This window comes from Lepidochelys olivacea (assembly GCF_965140295.1).
Source record: "Lepidochelys olivacea isolate rLepOli2 genome assembly, chromosome: 3".
NCBI classification, from domain to species: Eukaryota; Metazoa; Chordata; order Testudines; family Cheloniidae; genus Lepidochelys; species Lepidochelys olivacea.
Window position 1 is genome coordinate 5,449,344 of NC_140413.1, and position 6,561 is coordinate 5,455,904.

A 6,561-nucleotide genomic window follows, 5' to 3' on the forward strand; every position below is an offset into this window, starting at 1 on the left:
CAGGCCCACCTTGTTTTTGCTCAGCGCCGATCCAAATTGTTGAAGAGGACTCCGAGGATGACGGCTAGAAGGTGTTTCGGAGGAGGTTTGGCATGGGACCCAGTAAGCCAGTGCCACGTCGTGAGCGTAAAAAAGGCATGCGGACTATTGTACGCGTTGCTGTTTCTGCTGTCCTCAATCGCTGCCTTCGGGAAAAGCTGTTTGAAGATGTGAGGGCTGTGTCATGGGTCCGCCAGCCTAACGGCACCATGGCTGTGTGACGTGGACTTCAGTGGATAGAAACTGCCAGCTCCGGGGCCGGCGTGCTGAGCTGTGTTTGGAAAGCCTATTAAACACTGTTCTTGCCATAGGTTAAGCTGTGCAATGTCTGTGCCTCACCCAAGAACATTTAGCGCACGGGGTGACCTTGATAAATGCTGTGCAATTTAGTGCAGACCCTGACCGTGTTTGAAAGAAAATGACCAAACCGGAAGATGCTCCTTCCAGCGTTATATTGACCGTCTGGTCTGCACAAAAAGTTACGGAACCCTGCTTCAGAAAAAGACCAGTTGTAAGAAATCAAAAAGGATTAAGTTAGAAAATGGTGAGGGGACAAACAGCGACATACAACTTGGTAGCTGTAAATTGAAAAATAAAAAAGAGGGCTTTGTGACTATCTGTGTTTCTGTTAGAAGGTCTCTGGCCCTTGGTTTCTTTTCACGGAGATGTATGTCTTTTAAAGAAAAGAAAAGAAAAAAGAAATAAAAGCAACCCAGTTGTGCAGACAACTTATTCCCCCACCCCAGATCACAAAAGGGAATGCTAGGGAGGGGGGATCCAATCACCCTGCTAACTATTTTGAAACAAAGCTTCAGGTTCCTTGGAGACTGTCTCTTTCAACAGAAACTCTCTTGAATTGCTGCTGGACTGGAAGAGGAGGTATGCTCCCTGTTTTTAACTCTGAAAATATATATTCTATAAGGCCATTCTTTGGCCATGCTGTCTTCGTAAATAATGGTGCCTTTCTCTCTTGCAGTGTGATCTGTTTAGCATGGAACCGGTAACTTTAAGCTGCATTTCACCACCAGGCCAAGGTAAAAACCATTTTAACTATAGTTGTGCTTAATAGTGCTATATTTAAAAAACAGAAAAAACAAACAAACAAAAAACAAACTTCAGGTATTACACAGGTTGTACAGAGAATAATCCTAACTTAAGATTTTTGCTTGTTCTTTCACCTGAAGGCCCAAACACACACCGGGGTGGGGCGGGGAAACAGAACAACCGTGTGCCTTTTAAATGCATGTGGGTTTACTGAAAAGTATTTGATTGCAAACTGTTGGTGTTTTTCAACTGCTGGAGTGTGTGTGTGTGTGTGTGTTGTGTGTGTCTGAGTTTTTGGTTGCAAACCTGGTTTGATGTGTTTATGAAGCTGCTGTTTGTGTGTGTGTGTGTGTGTGAGAGAGAGATGGGGTGGTTTTTTCAAAAGTATTTGGTTGGAAATGGATAGTAATGGTGTTTTTAAAACTAACAAGGGTTTTTGTGCAAAATGGGTTTTAAAAGCAGTTTGGTTTTTATTTTGCAAATGAGATGTATTTTAAAAAAATGTTTGTGGGTTTGTTGTTTCAATTGGTAGAAATCAACTCTAAACCTGTGTTTGTTGTACAGCCTGAAAGGGATTATTTTGTTTTAAAGCTGTGACATTTTAAATAGAAAAACATCCTAATGAATATTTTATTTTTTTAAGTTTACAAGACAGTTCCATGTGTTTTATTATAACGTTGTTTGCTTCACAGTAAGGTCAAAACACGAGAGGGTAAACAAGCTGAAAAGAAAAAGGAAAAGAGCCAGCTGAAAAGGAAAATGGACCAGCATCAGTGACTGAAGGATGGATGAAGCCCAGTAAATCTATTTTGCTTATTGGTTTGGTTGTTTTATGAGGTTTTGTATTCTAAGTATATACATAGGTGTGGGTGAGAAAGATGGTAATGTTCAGTTTTGTAAAATGTTTTTCCCCGCCACATTGGCAAGAGCAGCTTTCCTGACAATGCTGTAGTCGAAGCGACAGGGACACCTCCACCAGAACGGCCAAAGAACCAGGAATCTGCTTTGAGACCTTTAACAAGGCTAACGCAAAATAGAACAAGGATGCAGATGAAGCATCAGGGCAGTCGAAACCTCATAGACGTCAAACCCAAGGACAACAAAACCCAACCACACAAACACCCCTCCAGTTCCTCAGAGGCCACCACCACACCGAGCCCTGAGAAAACTGTGAGCGAAAACGTCCACATTCACAAACCCGGAGCACGCGCTCTAAGGGTTGTGAATAAAAAAGTCAGGACTGACAAACCATTCTCTCAACACCATAAGCACATCACACCTCCCCCATATTCTAGTATTTGGGAAAAGTATGATGCTACATTCAGAAAATGATTAAGATTTGGGGAAATATGACGCTTTCTTCAGAATACCGGAGGCTCCTCGGAGTCTGACTCTCAAATTCATAGATTCATAGATTCATAGATATTTAGGCCAGAAGGGACCATTATGATCATCTAGTCTGACCTCCTGCACAATGCAGGCCACAGAATTTCACCCACCACTCCTAAAAAAGACCTCACACCTATATCTGTGCTATTGAAGTCCTCAAATTGTAGTTTGAAGACCTCAAGGAGCAGAGAATCCTCCAGCAAGTGACCCGTGCCCCATGCTACAGAGGAAGGCGAAAAACCTCCAGGGCCTTCCAATCTGCCCTGGAGGAAAATTCCTTCCTGACCCCAAATATGGCAATCAGCTAAACCCTGAGCATATGGGCAAGATTCATCAGCCAGATACTACAGAAAATTCTTTCCCGGGTAACTTGGATCTTACCCCATCTAAAAACCCATCACAGGCCATTGGGCCTATTTACCATGAATATTTAATTACCAAAACCATGTTATCCCATCATACCATCTCCTCCATAAACTTATCGAGTTTAATCTTAAAGCAAGATAGATCTTTTGCCCCCACTACTTCCCTCGGAAGGCTATTCCAAAACTTCACTCCTCTGATGGTTAGAAACCTTCGTCTAATTTCTAATCTAAATTTCCTAGTGGCCAGTTTATATCCATTTGTTCTTGTGTCCACATTGGTACTGAGTTTAAATAATTCCTCTCCCTCTCTGGTATTTATCCCTCTGATATATTTATAGAGAGCAATCATATCTCCCCTCAACCTTCTTTTAGTTAGGCTAAACAAGCCAAGCTCCCTGAGTCTCCTTTCATAAGACAAGTTTTCCATTCCTCGGATCATCCTAGTAGCCCTTCTCTGTACCTGTTCCAGTTTGAATTCATCCTTCTTAAACATGGGAGACCAGAACTGCACACAGTATTCCAGGTGAGGTCTCACCAGTGCCTTATATAACGGTACTAAAACCTCCTTATCCCTACTGGAAATACCTCTCCTGATGCATCCCAAGACGACATTAGCTTTTTTCACAGCCATATCACATTGGCAGCTCATAGTCATCCTATGATCAACCAATACTCCAAGGTCCTTTTCCTCCTCCGTTACTTCTAGTTGATGCGTCCCTAGCTTATAACTAAAATTCTTGTTATTAATCCCTAAATGCATGACCTTACACTTCTCACTATTAAATTTCATCCTATTCCTATTACTCCAGTTTACAAGGTCATCCAGATCCTCCTGTAGGGTATCCCTGTCCTTCTCTAAATTAGCAATACCTCCCAGCTTTGTATCATCTGCAAACTTTATTAGCACACTCCCACTTTTTGTGCCCAGGTCAGTAATAAAAAGATTAAATAAGATTGGTCCCAAAACTGATCCTTGAGGAACTCCACTGGTAACCTCCCTCCAACTTGACAGTTCACCTTTCAGTAGGACCCGTTGTAGTCTCCCCTTTAACCAATTCCCTATCCACCTTTCAATTTTCCTATTGATGCCCATCTTATCCAATTTAACTAATAATTCCCCATGTGGCACAGTATCAAACGCCTTACTAAAATCTAAGTAAATTAGATCCACTGCGTTTCCTTTGTCTAAAAAATCTGTTACTCTCTCAAAGAAGGAGATCAGGTTGGTTTGGCACGATCTACCTTTTGTAAAACCATGTTGTATTTTGTCCCATTTACCATTGACTTCAATGTCCTTAACTACCTTCTCCTTCAAAATTTTTTCCAAGACCTTGCATACTACAGATGTCAAACTAACAGGCCTATAATTACTTGGATCACTTTTTTTCCCTTTCTTAAAAATAGGAACTATGTTAGCAATTCTCCAATCATACGGTACAACCCCTGAGTTTACAGATTCATTAAAAATTCTTGCTAATGGGCTTGCAATTTCTTGTGCCAATTCTTTTAATATTCTTGGATGAAGATTATCTGGGCCCCCGATTTAGTCCCATTAAGCTGTTTGAGTTTCGCTTCTACCTCAGATATGGTGATGTCTACCTCCATATCCTCATTCCCATTTATCATGCTACCATTATCCCTATGATCCTCTTTAGTCTTATTAAAGACTGAGGCAAAGTATTTGTTTAATAGCCTCTGATGTAGAAGATACCGCTGATGGTCCCGTAGAGGAAGCCCGCAAGTAACCCTGAAAATGCAGAGGTGTATATGGAGAGAGTGAGAAGTTGGCAACGTGAATTACCCAGATTTGGGGGGTCGGTATATTGTGAGGAATTTCGTTTTGTCAATCTTGAGTGAATAAATTCAGCTCAGCAGGTTGTTGAAGCCAGACACAGGGGAATACAGTTAGTTCTGGATGAGGTTAACGGTAGAGTAGGCCCTGATGATTCTGTTCAGTTACGTTTAGAGAGACGAAATTTAACTAGCCCTTTGTTTGCGGTCAGAAGAACTAGGGATGAGCTGTCTGCTGAGGATTTCTTAAATCAGGCCTCAAAGCTGCTACAGAGCAAGAGAGAGTTGCATGTCGATGGGACGTTGTGACAGTTGGAACAAACAGGGGTGGCGGTGCTCGTAGAGTTTTAAATTCTATCCTCAGTAGTTAAATCATGCATATAAAGAGACAATGCTTAGTAGACCTGACTTACACCGGTTTTGCGGGTGGGCTCTTGGCCATTTTGTCTGACCGTAAACCTACGGACGCGGAATCATTAGCAGGGGTGAGAAAGTTTCATGGGAAACTGGGGTGGTCAGATCCAAAACAGGTTCTGCTCAGTGCCGTAGCAACATTGGAAGAGCATTGAGGAGTCACCATACAGGTGGTGCTGTCTGCGGCGAAAGGCGGACGGGGCTTCTTTAAAACGGGGGCGGGGGGCATGTACCCCAAGACTTTTTTCATCCTCTTGCACGATGAGCATAACTATGGGGTTCTGGATGTGAAAAAGTTGTTTGGTGAGAAAAAATATTGTGAGTTTTGCCACAGAGGGTACCGTCAGGACCACTCTTGCAGGTATCGTTGCTGCCTCCGTTTGAACGTAACATGCTTGGACAGCATGGGCGTGCAGCTGAGGTGTCCTAGCTGTAGACTGTATTGTTGGTCCAAAGAGCGTTTAGACAGACACGTCGACTAAGGCGAGTCGAATGCCTGTCTAAAACTTTGTGTGATAAATGTCAGTCTTGTGTGGACAAGCGGCACAGGTGTGAAGGGAGGCGCTGTAAGCAGGGTCAGGGTTTGATCGCTGGTGATGTAGACAGTCACCTGTGTTTTCTGGAGAGCATTCGAAAGCCCGAATCCTCAGAAAAGTATATATTTTTTATGATTTTGAATGCACACAGAAAACTGGGTTGCACACGCCCACTTATATTTTTGCTATGTCCCGAAACCCTGAAAAGCCCTGGGAATTTAAGGGCGACAGGTGTCTTTCTCTGTTTGTTTAGACCTTTATTGGCAAAGAGTTCCAGGACTACACGTTCCTAGCGCTCAGTTCCAAAGGTTATGATATGTACTTCATTGCGAGACAGTTCCTGAGGAAAAAGACGTGGATAGAATTGATCACTCAGGGTAGTAAACTAATGTGTGTGGAAGTGAAAGCCCTAGGCATTCGTTTGATAGACTCTTTTCAAACTTCTTGCCCATGAAGCTTAGCAAGCTCCCGCAAGCGACGGGGTTTGAAGGGTGCAAAGGGTGTTTTTCCACCTCTTTTTAACACTTTAGAAAATCAAAATTACATGGGGACTCTGCCCGGCGTGGAGCACTCTGGTGTGGAAAGCATGATGCCCAGGGAGAAAGCAGAGTTTCTCGACTAGTGTTGGGACCACAGATATGAGATGTTTGACTTGCAGAATGAGCTCACCTATTCCTGTCACAGGATGTCAAAATTTTGAGACAGGCTTGTATCCTCTACAGAAAAGAGATTATGAAAATGACAGAGATGGGAGATATAGTAGAGAAAGAACCTGGTAAATTCACCGAGATAAAACTGTGTATAGATCCATTCTGGTACATAAAGCTGGCATCTGTCTCCATGGCTATGTACAGGATTTTGTTTTTGGAGCCTAACACGGTAGCTCTTCTCCCTCCAGACAACGATCACAGGTAGAAAAAGAGATATTCAACCCCATCTATTCAGTGGCTGTTGTATACTTCTCACAAAGAAAATATACAGAT

At 42.7% G+C, this 6,561-nt stretch overlaps 1 long non-coding RNA gene across 1 annotated transcript; it reads left to right on the forward strand.

Annotated features, from left to right (window-relative positions):
- The first annotated feature begins 817 nt into the window (after positions 1 to 817).
- On the forward strand, positions 818 to 1,876 carry LOC311517778. The gene is made up of 3 exons (XR_014710792.1): positions 818 to 918; positions 1,016 to 1,073; positions 1,776 to 1,876. It is a non-coding gene; the product is annotated as an uncharacterized lncRNA (long non-coding RNA).
- The last annotated feature ends 4,685 nt before the right edge of the window (positions 1,877 to 6,561 follow it).